The sequence below is a fragment of the Carassius gibelio genome, chromosome A2 (genome assembly GCF_023724105.1).
Source record: "Carassius gibelio isolate Cgi1373 ecotype wild population from Czech Republic chromosome A2, carGib1.2-hapl.c, whole genome shotgun sequence".
Lineage (NCBI taxonomy): Eukaryota > Metazoa > Chordata > Actinopteri > Cypriniformes > Cyprinidae > Carassius > Carassius gibelio.
Genome location: NC_068372.1, coordinates 13,007,303 through 13,022,284, shown reverse-complemented (window position 1 = coordinate 13,022,284; position 14,982 = coordinate 13,007,303). Strand labels below are relative to the sequence as shown.

The 14,982-nt window shown below is 41.1% G+C and overlaps 1 protein-coding gene across 2 annotated transcripts in view; it reads right to left on the bottom strand.

Moving 5' to 3' along the window:
* The window catches only part of LOC128026854 (chloride channel protein 2-like), a 54,737-nt gene extending 40,056 nt beyond the window's left edge, over window positions 1-14,681 (bottom strand). For both annotated transcript variants that reach the window (XM_052614095.1, XM_052614104.1), the window contains exon 1: window positions 14,403-14,681. The gene's annotated coding sequence lies outside the window, so the exon portion shown is untranslated. The remainder of the gene's footprint in view (window positions 1-14,402) is intronic.
* Window positions 14,682-14,982: the final 301 nt, after the last annotated feature.

The window sequence follows — 14,982 nt, the reverse complement described above, 5'->3', positions numbered from 1 at the left end:
CAGCCTGACGCAGACTGATCCGCACTCTCCTCTTCCTCCTCTGCTCCGTCTGCCTTATTTCACACAACTCACTCATTCAGACCATCGACCCACCTGAAGCCATCGCACCGACACGTGATGCCTAATCGTCTTCATCACCTTGGCACCCGTCCCTCTCGGACAGCTTGATATATTCATCTGGCCCAATTAAACTCGCCCATCTTTTACAAACAGAGTCAAATTTAACCTCAGCAAAACAAGCTGTCACATTCAACGACCTGCTGCAACCAATCAACTGCACATCCGTAATGTGATAATGCTCCTATTATAGGTGAGTTTCTGACCTCCACCAGAAATTCAGAAAAGGGTTTAGGCAACGAGCTGTGAAAAACAAGGTTTACCCAACAGATTCTGCCTCATCACATCATGCTCAACCCTGCCAACAGTTCCAAGGACACTCAATCGATACAATAAACCTCTAAAAATTCCCCTTCAGTATCGTAGCGGTCAAATAGACCTGCGGCATTTTGACCAAGAAGTGCTGTGCACACGCTACACAACTCTGTCACTGAGCAGTTATTGGGCAAACGGGCCACACTTATTCACACCTGGTACTAGAAGTCAGGTCTGACAGTGCTGCTTTCGCTTGCAACAGTTCAATAACCATGTTGATAAAAACACCATGTATGCTGGTTAGGTATGTTTAGAAGCATGGCAGCTGGTTTAAATGGGTCATAGGTTGGTCATAAGATGGTCCTGAGCTGGTTTAAGCTGGTCGTAAGCAACTAGCTCCAGCTCAGGACCAGCTCAACTGCAATCTATCATGGCTATGCTCACTGTGCATTATAGATCAATTAAAATCATTATTATAAAGGGTTTTTAACAACAAAATATTACATCAAAGTAGTCCATGTGACACCAGAGGGTCAGTTAGAATTTTTTGAAGCATCAAAAATACATTTTGGTCCAAAAATGGAAAAAACTATGACTTTATTCAGCATTGTCTTCTCTTCCGTGTCTGTTGTGAGAGAGTTCAAAACTTTGCAGTTTGTGATATCCGGTTCGCGAACGAATCATTCAATGTAACCGGATCTTCTTGAACCAGTTCACCAAATCGAACTGAATTGTTTAAATCTGGCGGTACAAAGCGGCGAAGGCGAGGGATGGGGATGGGGAGGTGAGTTCATATCTGTATATGTGTAAGAGTTTGTGTATTAGTAGGCCTGGAGAGTTGCGATTCTCTCTAGATGCCTCGGTCCGCAGATTATACGGCGTCACAGCAAGTTGCCATGGAGACAGCCTTGGTCAGGTCCTAGACAGAGTCAACAACAATCAGCAGGTGTCTGTGGGAAACGGGTTGAGGAACGCAGAGCGTCTCGTTGCCATGCTTTCCAAGGGGAAAATTTGTTATCCAGCCAAGGCCAAGCTGGGAGTGGAGCCGAAAGAAGATAAGATACCAGTTGTTTTGGTCTAGTAGCCGCATTCCAATTTAACTCTCACTATGATTGTCTTTTTTGGTCTCCAAATCCTCCAATTCCCTTTCCAAAGCCATGAGCTTTTCCATGATGTTATCCATATTGCGGTTAATAGTCTCAGTCTCAATGCGGGCCGCTCAGCCCACTGCTTCAATCATGATGGGCAGCCTTGTGAGGCTTTGGACAGCTGTTCCCGTCTTCCGAATTTTCCGATAACCCAGGGCAAAGCCTAATCAAATCAGCAGAAGACCTGTTATTATGGTTCCGAATAGGTAGATGTCTTCAATGTCCTCCACAGAAAGAGCCGCCAGAAACATGACCCGCCAATTCGCCCATGCGTCCATGGCATAGCCAGCTGCGAACGTTCCAGCAGGGCAGTCAGGTTCCCCCGAACCCAAGCTCCTCGTCGAGAAGATGATGTCAATTGTGTTGAGAGACCAATTTATGAAATCCATGTTTCAGTTTAGGAAAGCAGTGCAGAGAGAGTCTCTCAAAGTAGACGAGACAAGAGACAGGCGAAGCAGGCAAGGCAGGGGAGGAGAGGAAAGAAATGCGACCGCCTCCCTTGAGAGCTGAAGAGAAAATTTTACAATTAATGACTTCATTTGCGAAGATTGCCCTTGATTCAAGTCTTCGGTGTACCTGCGCTCATAACACTAGCACAGAATCAGTTCAGAATCAAACACCAAAAGAATCAGTCCGGTTCAGACGTTCTGTTTGTCAGTATCAGCTCCTTGGCTCTCGAATTGGACGCGTCTGACAGAAACGGTTCTTGACTTTTGTTCGTTATCTGGCTCGGCTCTGTGTTCATTTTCAGTGCTCTCTCTTTACAGCAGTTCAGTCAGTGTACTGTTTGAGTACATGAATTACTGCGGGATATTGGTTTGTTTGAACTCAGAGGGAGTGTCAGCCACGTTAAAAAAGTTAACAGCTTAAGTCATTTGTGGATTAATGCTTATTGGAGACGCGAACTGTTTTAAACGATTCAGTTCGATTTGGTGAACTGGTTCAAGAAGATCCCGAATGATTCGTTTGCGAACCGGATATCAATACACTGCAGTTTTGAACTCTCTCACAACAGACACGGAAGAGAAGACAACGATGAATAAAGTCATAGTTTTCTGCTATTTTTGGACCAAAATGTATTTTCGATGCTTCAAAAAATTCTAACGGACCCTCTGATGTCACATGGACAACTTTGATTATGTTTTTCTTACCTTTCTGGACATGGACAGTAGACCATACACACAGTTTCAATGGAGGGACTGAGAGCTCTCGGACTAAATCTAAAATATCTTAAACTGTGTTCCGAAGATAAACGGAGATCTCATGGGTTTGGAATGACATGAGGATGAGTCATTAATGACATAATTTAGATTTTTGGGTGAACCATCCCTTTAAGAACTCATCTTGGGAGCTTAGCTAGAATATTTGAAACGTGTGTAAGTAAAAATTACATTAATTATGCTATTCATTTTGATAATTGTCAAAATGAAAGAAAATAAATAAATGAATAAACATTTATCTAAATCAAAGTCATGTGACAGGACCCATGGGACTACCATGGGATGAGATGTAAAAGAGTGAGGCGTGGGACAGTTTTATGTGTGTGTGTGTGTTATTTGTCTATTGAGCAACACAAATAAAACATTTACAGGCACAGGGGTTGGATATTCCAAATATTTTCAGATTGTGGGTGGCAGTGAGGAAAAGCAAAGGTTTGCCTGCTTCGCCAAATTTGACAAACTAAGGTTTGACGCATTTTGTGTGTTGTTGGTGGAACTACACAAAATAGTCTATGGCACCAGAGTGAAACAGAATCTTATGAAACAGGGTCTGAAAATCCTCTAACTGACCTAGTCAAGCTTAGTTTATGGATCCAAAACATTCACAGATAAATGCTTTTTACTTGATTGTTACACCACATGGCATATTAGAGGCATGAAATTTTACCCTTTTTTGGTTACGTTATAAAAGTTTTTCCAACTGGTACACAGCTAGCAAGTATGCTAATCAGAAATAAATCTGAAGGAGGGTCTCAGGTGGTTACGAGTGGTCTGTGGCAAAGATCTCTCTGAAGCATTTTGGAGAGTAAATGGAGCCTTTCACTGCTTCTGCCTCAGAGCCTTAAGCCAGCCAACTGAGAATATCCAGTGCCCTAAGGCAGGTGCGGTGGTCCACTAGGTTAAATGGGATGTTAAAGCCCCAAAATGTGCAATATGACCCCATTTAGATCTTAGATGATGCCCACAGCAGACTATGAATCAGTCTAACATTCTTCTGCTCTTTTTAAGGTGGCCCAGTAGTGAAAGAGACAAAGGCAACAAATCTTGATGCCATGAAAATTATTTAAATAAAAGAAGGGGGTGGGGGGGGGGTTCTGTGTCATATGATCCTTCAGAAACAATCAATAAAAAAAAAAAAATAATATATATATATATACACTACTTAACCCCATAGTTTTGAAAGGTAGTCTAAATACAGCTGTAATTTTTGTTTGTAGTGATAATAAATCTTTCAGCTCTTGGCTTTAAAAATCGAATCTTATTCTTGATAGGATGTTATCAAGGATTTTTGTGCAACTTCAGTCAGGGCATTTGATGTCACATCCCTACAAGTAAGCTTATTAAGATATTGCACAAGTTTGAGCTCCACCATGTCAGACCTTCTTCAATATATATAATGGGAAAAGTAAGGAAAAGGGTGGATTGGATTAGCATTTAACAGAGCCAGAAGATGCATGAAAACAACCACTGTCAGCAACCACAGCACCTCCTGTTTCTCAAAACATCCCTTCAAGAATCAAGGCATTGATCCCATTAAACTAATGACTCCTCTGCAATCCAGTGCACCAGGTGTGGGCCAATTTGACATTGAGCCAGAATGAAGAATATTAAAGGATTGTGTAATATCTGAGGTGTTGTATTAAATTATAGTTGTTCAGGGCCAAATGGTTTTTCAGATGCTTGGATGGAGATCATGCGACTAAAAGCTGATGTGAGATTAAACTGCCTTCTTTAATCCATTTTGCAATCAGGTAGATATGGCCGTCATTAGAGCTGTTGCCTTGCCTGCTTAATGTTATTCATCGCTTCATTTGAGAAAAAAAAAAATCATAAATGGGGTAGTCAAATCATCTCGGTGAGTGATGAATAGCATATATATCCAGCTGTTAGAGACTTCCCACCACAACCTCTCTCTTGTCCATGGTTTGTGTGTAAAGTGTGAGGTCATTAGCATCTTCCTGCTTTAGTAACTGCACTGTAAACATCCTCTTGCAGTGCTAAAAGCATAATCACATGTCTGTGACTGCATGCACCATGCTGGAGAAGAGTAGAGAGGTTGATGTCACACAGTAGGACTTGTCTCCTCTGCACATCAACAGTCATCTACGGTGATCTCATCGGTGGCCAAAACTCCCCTTGATGGAGGACATTGGAAAGCTGTCTAAAACACCTGTTCTTGTATTTCCTCAATTCTCAAACACACAAAGGTAAAAAACTAAGGTTCATATATCTTCACTGCTAAATCTGAGGCAGAGTTTAAAGGGACAGTTCATACAAAAATGAAAATCACCTCACATGCTTGTCATACCAACACATTTCCTTCTATGAAACACAAAAAGATGCAATGCAGAATGATCGATCTTCAAAATAAAAATAATCATATCAAAAGAATCAATGTGGCTTTTGTGGTATATTCCAAGTGTTCTGAAGTCATATGAAAAAAATAGTTCCGTTTTCCATCAAATGGTAACTAAACCCCTGGTCAGAGCCTGACTCCACCCACTGGCAATATTTGACAAATGCTGAAAAGTGGGCAGAGCACAGAGGAGATAGATGGGACGAACCGAGGGCGGGGCTGAGCGGTTGGGGCGTGAATCTGAGACCAGAAGTGACGGATTGATTGACAGCTGCTGTCAGAGTCGCTAAAATGGAGAATGACTGTAGTTACGCAAATAGCTTTGCAACAGAGCATTCATCAGAAGTAGAGGACTTTTCTCGCCACCTTCTCCTGAAGTGGAGGATGTCGAGGTGTCTGTGGACACAGGGCCAGGGCCTGAGCCTTATCAATTCAAGCCGCTGGCTCAAACTGCAGTCTTAACTCCCGCATCGTGATCGTCACTGCGCTGCTTTTCAGCGCGAGCTGTGGTGAGAAGCCCATTTCCACCTCCATTGCGTTGGGGAAGCAATACTGCGTAAAATGCAGTTTGCACACTCCAGCTCTAGGTGGGAACTCGCCGTCTTCCAGGCCAAGTGCATGCAACCACTGGTGCCTAATTTTCAAGTCTGCTGGAAAACTATGCAGTCCTGCAGTGCTGTCGCAACTATCAACACACCTCCGTACCATCCTGACCACTGTACTAAATACAGATAAATCTACACCAACTTGAAGCTATTCTAACTGATGCAATACTATGCTACTAACTAACTATGCTTCTAACAATACTAACGTTACTCTAACAATTATGCTAATTAACTACATAGGCTACACTAAATAATCTAAATGACTATATAAATGCTATAATACTCTATCCTGGTCATTTTCAATACGCGCAATTCCAACTCCTGACACACTACAGCAGGGGTTCCCAAACTTTTTAGCCCGCGACCCCATGATAAATGCGCTGCTGCCCGCGACCCCCCCCCCCCCCCCCCCCGCCTCCCCAAAAAAAAAAAAAAACACCTCTGGTCGCGTGAAATGTACAGCAAATCGATTTTATGCCCAGTCTCAAAGCACACGAAGTTATATTTTATTGTTCTGCGAACTCGTTCATTATTCTGCCATCAGGAACCAGTCCAGTAAGTCTGACTGTGCGTTCACACCGCCAGCGTCGAGAGCGTCAAAGTGGCCGGAAGTCATTCATTTTCAATGTGAGCCGGCGTCGAGCAGCGGCGAGGAGCGGCGCGGCGCGACTTGGCCGTTGAGAGCGTCGAGGAGAGTTGAAATCAGGGCAACTTTATGGTAATGATCTATGACGCGGTTGGGCAGCAACCAATCAGAATGTAGAAGTCCACCGCTTGAGAGGATTCCAGAGAACGCAGTCCTGTAAACTTTGGTTCCGACCACATTAGTTCCCAAGCAAAATGGAGGAGAGATTGATCATTGCTGTTGTGGGTTTCCCAATAATCTACGACGCACAACACTATTTATAGGCAACATTTTCCCGCTAGAACGCTTGATTTTCAGCGGGAATGCAATTCATTTGCTCAAAATAACACCGATTTGACCAACTGCATTAAAGCTACACTTCAACCAGGAGAGTTTGAAATGTAGGTTGCACACAGATTAATGGTAAAGTTAAATAAAGACCAAGGCTAGTAAATGTCTCCTATAATGTTGAAATAAGACTACCATGAACACAAAAGCCACACCACACAAATGGCTTTTAATTGGTTTATTTCGTTAGCAAACATAACTACAATAAAGGTATTTCCGCCGATCAATTTCTTACTTTTACATTTAAAATATTTAATGAGGTTAACTTATAAGGTTACCCACCTTGTGGTCAGTCATATAAGATCAACAAGCTTGTTTGCTTTGCGGCCCCTTTAAATACAAGATAATCATTCGAACTACGTCAGAGCGTCAGAGCGCTCACGAATCTTTCTACAGCGTTGTTGGCAGCGCGTCCAGAGCGATTTTTGACGCTCTCGACGGCGGCGGTGTGAACGCACAGTGAGCTGCTCACACGCGTGCTCACACCCGTGCGCGCGCACACACACACACACACACACACACGCTCATGCTAATCCGCTAGATGTGTCACTTTATGCTTTCCATGGTGACGCGTCATTGCTTGTCACGTGACATACCGCAGCAACAACAGAGCTGAATGAATGATCTGCTTTTGTCATTTTTCCTTTTTTATTCAAAATATTAACAAATTTGCTAGATATGGCATGAAATAGCTGATATTCCGATTGTCAAATATATGCAAGTGGAAGTGTTTTGTTGTTTAAACACCTTTATAACGATCGCGTTAGTTGAGCTGTATGCGCGATGGGCGCCGCCATCTTAGTTTGTGCCGCAGACGCAGTTCAGAGAATCAGATCTGTTGGATTTACAACACGTGAATTCATCCACTTCTCCCGAAATACATAAAAGTAAGTGGCTGGTGAACTGGGAGAATAATGGAGTAAACTTTAAAGTTACTTACACAATGTGTATCTGATATGAATAAAATGTGTCTAATTATAATGAAAAAGATTATTGCCTCTTCCTTTGACATCAGTGTGTATTTTACAAACTCTAAATGTATTGTTTTTTTTAGTACTTATATGTCTGAAACCTAAAATAAACATTATGTGGTTGAAAACACTGAAAAGTTGTGATGATAGCTCTGAGCGCACTTGTCTCTGGCTCAGCGCCAGCCAACTCGCGAGAGCACATTTGAATTTCACGTCATGCACTGACCGGTGTGGTCGTACACTCCAGGGACTAGCCTAGACTGATCACACCGGTGTGATCGTACGTGCGATGTGAAAGAGTTAAATTAATTGAAACAAAAATATATAAAGCCTATATCGAAATCATCTCGCGACCCCTCCGCCGGGGTCCCGCGACCCACCGTGGGGTCGCGACCCCTACTTTGGGAACCACTGCACTACAGTGATTTTGACGGAACAAGACGATTTTATACTGCCAAGGGCGTGGTAGCTCGTACCAAGGGGCGTGGTGAGCTGGAAACCGCTTACGTCACCTGCCACCGCAAACATCCATAATAGGAAAAAACAACTGCAGTATCCACCGTTCAACCTGAAGAGGGCAGCACTCAGAAGTTTTTACACCATATATTGTAGAATTAAAACACTTTATACTCAAATGTCAAAAAAGTTACTCGAATCAATGAACAGCACTAATAAAGCCCCATTCTTACAGATCATTAACTAAAAAAAAAGTTGGTTTAGGGTTAAGTTTCTCTTTAATGACATCCAATCTAGCTCAAATTGTCTGTTAGCACCATTTTTAAAAGAACACTGTGCAACAGTGAATTCTCTATTGACATCTGTGACACTGACATTTGAAATTCCTCTCCGACTCACAGACTGCTTCACAAAAGAAAAAAGTAATATGGAATGACATGAGGGTGAGTAAATAATGACAAAATGTATTTGTGATCACTCTTTGGGTGCTTGGCTGATTTCATGGTGCACTATTCCTTTAATTTTCAACTGCTCTTGTAGTTCTGACTAATGTCTTCTCTGACTCAACCAGTTTCACCAGCACATTCAATCCCTGTTTTCCTCACTCTGTCTTTCAGCATACCATCAATTTATCCATCCTCTCAGACAAGTAAACAGCCACTCTTGCGATTTGCTTTCCAGCACTGCTTGTCTCCAGACTGACTCCTGTTTGTAATCTCTACTCAGCTCTTATCCAGCTCTCAAATGTAAACCCCAACTAGAGCTGCGGCATTCCAGCTGGAGATGGAGGACGGATTTTTGATGGATTGAATACTGCCAATGATCAGACAGGGTGATAGCAGAGACTCTCCACTGGTCCATGCAGTTGGGGCTGAGTGACACAGAGTGATGTGTGCTAAAGCTAGGAGGAAAGTGTCCCCAAGCATTCTATTTTTGCTGAAAGCTTGAAGGAAACATTTGAACTGGCTCTCTGGAGGAAGCAGAAATGTAAGCTTCATGGTTCCCTTCTCCCAAACAATATAGAAAAATCGTGCAAAGGTGCGGCCAGTGCAGATGAGAAGCTCGAGAGAAATAGATTCTTTGAAAGGAGGGGGAGAAAAACATTGCAAATAGTGTGGGTATGTGCAATCGAGAGCTGCAAGATACAAAACTGAAGAGCAGACTCACTGCACTTGTGATGCCCTTAACCACAAGACCATTTAAAAGGTACTCTGAGAAAATAATATCGGCAGTTCAATCACATGAGTTTCAGAGTATACACATGAATCACTGAGCAAGGCCGCATTTCTTAAAACTGACAGTATTGAGTGCCATATTTGATCATTTATACTCGGAAAATGTGAGTCACAAAAGCATAAGCATTGCAAAGTCCATTGAGAAATTCAATTAATAGACAATAAAATACAGAGAGTGAGCTTGTGCACATACTGAAAGTAAAACAAACATGGCATTGAAATGCACACATCACAGCCTAATCCTGCTTTGGCCAAATTTGTCCAGACAGACTGTGTGTCTGGCAGTGCAGCTAAGCATGTTGTGAGCACAGTAAATGATAAAGACATCAATCAAACCTAGGCCCAACCCCTGGTTAAAGGGAAAGGTGTTGAGAGAGGGAATGAAACTGTGAGTCTTCAGCCACCATTTTGTAAAGCGCTTTATTGATCCTCTCACCAATACGGAAAGCAGGGCCGAAAAAAAAAAAATGTCCCAGTTTCATTCATCACACACAGAGACACTGAGGAACACATCGTCTGGCCCTGCAGGGAGTAAGGCTGCTCAGAAATAGCCTGAACTCAAAAAGACAAGATACGAATGCAACACATGGATCCGAGAGCGGCCACTTCACGCCTACCTTCATTATGCAAACGCATTTGTCATAACAGTGCAACAAAAACTTGCTCAGATAGATGGATGTTAGTGGGAGGGGTGAAGCAGGGGGATTTTGGTGCAGAAGAGACTGTACCCCACACCGACCGTTTGAACGTGTCCTTCTCCAGTTCTCCTTCTCTTCATATCTGCATGAATGTAGAGATATCCCTGTCAAGAGCTCCAGGGTACAGCTGTCAATCACCATGTGACAGAAATGGGGGGGAAACTGGTGCATGAGTCAATTAATATTCAGAGTGGATCTACATTTAGTCCACAAGTGCAAGAGCAGGAGTAGGAGGGGCACTGGAGAAATGAAACAGGGATGAAGGGAGGACTTTGATGATGCCCTTAAACTTGAATTGTGGATGAACTCACAATGGAAATGATGCCATTAGTTATGCCTCAAATGTTATTGTGGACACGGCAGATTTGAATTACCTCCTATATCAACATACAAACGACTCAATTAGCCGGAAACGGCATATAGGTTTGTTACCAATTCCAAGCAACACGCAGAAATGAAATATCAACCGTCTTTGACACTCCTGGCCTACAATAATTAGGCTATATTACACTCTCGCCATTCAACTCATGGAATTGCCCACTTAAGCAAATTCAGAATGTGATTTCATACATACCTCTGCGGATAAAACAGTTGGTCTCGTGAAAAATCAGAATCACATTGTCTACCAATACTCACGAGAGTTTGCTGGTACTGAAGCACGCGCTGAGGGGCTCGGTCTCGTGCCATAACCGCGACTACAGCGGGAATGAAATATTTAAATGCTATATGAAGTTCCCAAAAAGCTGCATGATCACCTCCGCATCACCGGGACGCAATTCAACAAGCAGCATGAACTGAGAAGCAGGTCCTTCACTGCAGAAAACAGTCCAGCAGCCCATCCAGCAGTCGAATGAACTCTTCCTCTTCCCTCTTCTCGCACACACAAAATAAATGCCATAACGCGCTGAAAACCCGCTTTGTGTGGGAAGACAGGGGTTACTACACTTCATACCTGTTGACTCAATTGTCAAAAATCAATAGATACATTTTTTTTTTTTACCTCTGTGTGAGTAATAGCTCTTTTGCACTACTGTACACTCAAGCACTTATTGCGTAGATTACGCATACAAAGGTGTTTTATGACTAAGTTTTAATGACCCGAGGCGGGAACAGATATGTGTTCAGTTTATCATACAAAGATTTGTTATTTGCAATGAGAGAAAACTTTGGATACTCAAAAAAGCTAAATTATTTTCAGGTGAAATTGGGATGCACCCGTTACCCTTCTAAATGAACCGATTTGTACGGAAACAGAACATCACTTTCAAAACCTGTGGAGAGCCTGAGCAGTTCATTACACACCTCATTAATATTACTTATGCTTATACTGTAAATACGTATAAATATAGATGCAAGCTTGAAATGCATGGGATGCATTTTAAATTCATCCCACGAGCACCAACAGCTCAAAGGCATCATGGGATGAAAGACAGAATTCATTGGAGAGAGAGAAAGAAACCAATGAGTTGATACAGATCTCCATACAGAGAGAGAGACTGGTAGGGTGCTCTTGGGCTCAGTAACAGGTCTTCTGCCAGCTCAGGGAACAGCAGGAGCACAGGCTGGGATGAAATATCAATGTAGTACTGTGAATTCTGTCAGTTTTCTTGCAACACTGCAGTGTTTTTGTGTATACATGTTCAAGCTCTCTCTCTTTCCTCTATGCATGCGAATGCATACAGACTTAACTCAAAAACCCTGTCTTTGCTTATAAATACTTTTAGAAAACAACAAGTCTTTGCATTTGTAGCTGTCAACAAACAGATCATTGCGAACTACACTGTCATATCTGGTAATCTACCTCTATCCGATGTTGTTTAACCCTTTAACTGTCACCCCATACCGTATACGGGACGCCTACATTACCTTCACTATATTACAATTAAATCTAATCTAATCTTGACAAACTATATATCGTTGGAAAGACTCCCCAAAATATATTTTATCAATGTTTTTTGTTAAAAATCAGGTAGGAAAAGTTATAGATTAATTTATGACAAGAGTGCACCCTCAAAAATCTAGTTTTGACCTTTGTTTTAAAAAAAAGACTTCTTCGTTGCCTTTTTCTCTATTACATTTGAAAAATCATCAGAAATTATATATCAACTGAAAACTTAAAATCTCAAAATTCATCCCTTAAAACCCATTTTAAAATCAGAAATTGCATTACCATGTAAATGGTACATCAATATCATGTTACAAAATGTTTTCATTCATGAATTATAAAAATGTAAGTTTGAATTGTGCACTATAATGTCTATGTTCCAAAATGTGAGTGACAGTTAAGGGGTTTTAAACCAAAACTTCTTCAAAATATCATTTTTGTGTTCCACAGAAGGAAATGAATTGGTATGTATGGACAGGTGAGCATCCCAACCCATTGCACATGGGTGTTCCAATTCCCCTCAACACTAACACACTGACCCAATTCGATGCATCTTCCAAAAAAACTTTCTGTAATGTTCTTTTAATGAATTGTGGAAGCCCAAAGAGTTCAAAAGAACATCTTGGTCATTGACTACTTAATGTGTGTCTAGGTGAGAAAATATAATCCATAGTGGGTTTGACAACACTATCTCACAACAAATTCATACATATTTTACGAGGTGGCTAATTCATACGAATTTGTACGACCTCACTCGTATGATTTTATACAATTTGTCTAAACTCCAGTGTTGGTTAGGTTTAGGGGCAGGGTTAGGTGTAGGTCATTCGTACTAATTCATACGAATTGTGCAACTCGTAAAATACGTACGATTTGGCAAAAATCTTGTGTATTTGTACGAGTGTGGTCGTACGAATAAGCCACCTCTTAAAATATGTACGAATTGCCGTGAGATTGGGTTGGGTGTGAAACAAGGGTTGATATAAGATTACAAACACAATACCATCCCAGATGACAGGGAATAAGACTCAGTGCGCCTTGAACTCAAAGGCATGTGGCTCTTTTTGAGTGTGAATAGGCTACGTTAAGGCTGTAAATACACTGTATTATGTAATTTGATATACAAATGCTATACAAATCTATTCACTTATTAACTGATAAGTTAACTAAACTAAATAAACTTCGTTATTTTCATATACAATTACAATTTTTTTATAAAAACAATACATGTCATTTCACTGTAAAACACTGCAAAAATGTTTTCTATAAGAATAAAATTGTGAGGAAAATTATATTAAATTCAAGAAGGTAATTTCAGTAAAATATTGCTGAAATTGTGATTTTATTTATATTTATTTGTCTTTTATTTTATGAGGAAGAAGAGTTCACAGAATCCCCTCCATGATCAATCAGATTTGCTTTGATTTCATTCAAATATTTTGCTTCTTCTTATTTTTGTTAGTGAGACATTCTATGTTATTTTTATTTAGTTATTTTTTATTTAATGTTTTACATTAGTGTCATGTGAGTTACCCTGATGGTGTTTTGTGTTTGTGTGTCTTCAAGTTATTATTAGTCACTGGAGAGGCCAATGTTACTGAACTTTAAGTCATCGTGGCCTTCCAGCGTACCATTTTTTTTATCACATCAGCACACTTTACAACAAACAGATTAAACCTCAGGTAGGTTATTATAACACATTATATAATTAAACGACATCAATTTAGCAACTGTGAAATCTGGTCACCAAATTGCCATCCTGTTATGCTTGTTATATCTTCAGTGTATTTTTATGGTTCTAGCAAATACAGCTGACATTTTTACCATACATTTACAGAGTAATGTGCATAATTTCTTCAATCAAACTTGAATTGATAGCAGTTTATCAACTCCACATGGTACCAAATCAATCAATCAAGTTAAGGGGATAAAGTTTCTCTCCAAGTTGTGAGATTTTTCTCTCTTCTGAATGTGAAGTGAACTCTTCATTTCCAATTTGAACTTAATTTTTCCCTTAAGTGAATGCAGAGGCTGAGACATAGAATTATGTGGATGCAGTTATTATTAATTAATTAATGTATTAATTTATTTTTGCGTTTTAGATTCCTCCAACACTAAGAAAGGACCTTGAAGGGACATTGGCTATAAACGACTGAATCCACAGGGTTTCTTGAAAGCCATAGGACTCATCTTACACTGAGTCGGTCTGAAAAAAATGTGCATATTTGTCCTCATTAAATGATTTGAGAATCATGCGCATGTTTAACTCCCTGCACGAATAACACTGTGCCCTTGAGCCCCACAAGATAACCCTGTCGATTAAATGCCCCTCGGAATAAAAATGACACGCAAAAGCTTCAAAAAGGGGAACAGATTGTTCCGATGGCAGTTGAGTGACTTCTAAAGCGCTTCAACGCGCAGTTTATCGTCAGAAACATTGGACACCTTAACAGGTTGCTATTTCGTCTTTGGCGGCTACTCACATTTTTCCGCGCCGGCTTTTGGTCTTGGAAGAGCTCCTCTTGAACGCAACAGTCCAAACGTCACCTACGCCGCTCCATTTAATGACGCAAAAATGCAAGAAATCCCCACACAATTAGAGCAACGCAATCAAAAGCGAGTAATGACGTCAGTGCCGTTCGGTCCCAATTCTTCGTCTAGACGATCGAGATGCTTTCTGTATAACTGTCCTCGCTGGTGAACTGGCAGTGCCCTGTTGCTGATGCCTCTCGCTCGTCTTTGAATTCGCGTCAGACTGGAGGCTAAACTTAAAAAAAAATAAATAAATAAATAAAAAAAGGCAGAGGGAAATTACACTATTGGCCAAGCGCTTCCCTTAAAACATACTTGTCGGTGGTAATGCATGACCTAAACGGTTCAGATTAGAGTGCACGGCACGCGCTGACAGGTAAAGGAGAGGCACGTGCACTGACCAGGAATTGATTCTGTGATGCAATGCGGGTTCGGTCACTGGTTTAGTTATTGCGGGTTTACTCCACTTCTGTTCCTATTGTCTGTCATTAATACCATGTGATGGCGCATTTGTCTTCATCGGTGCATTGC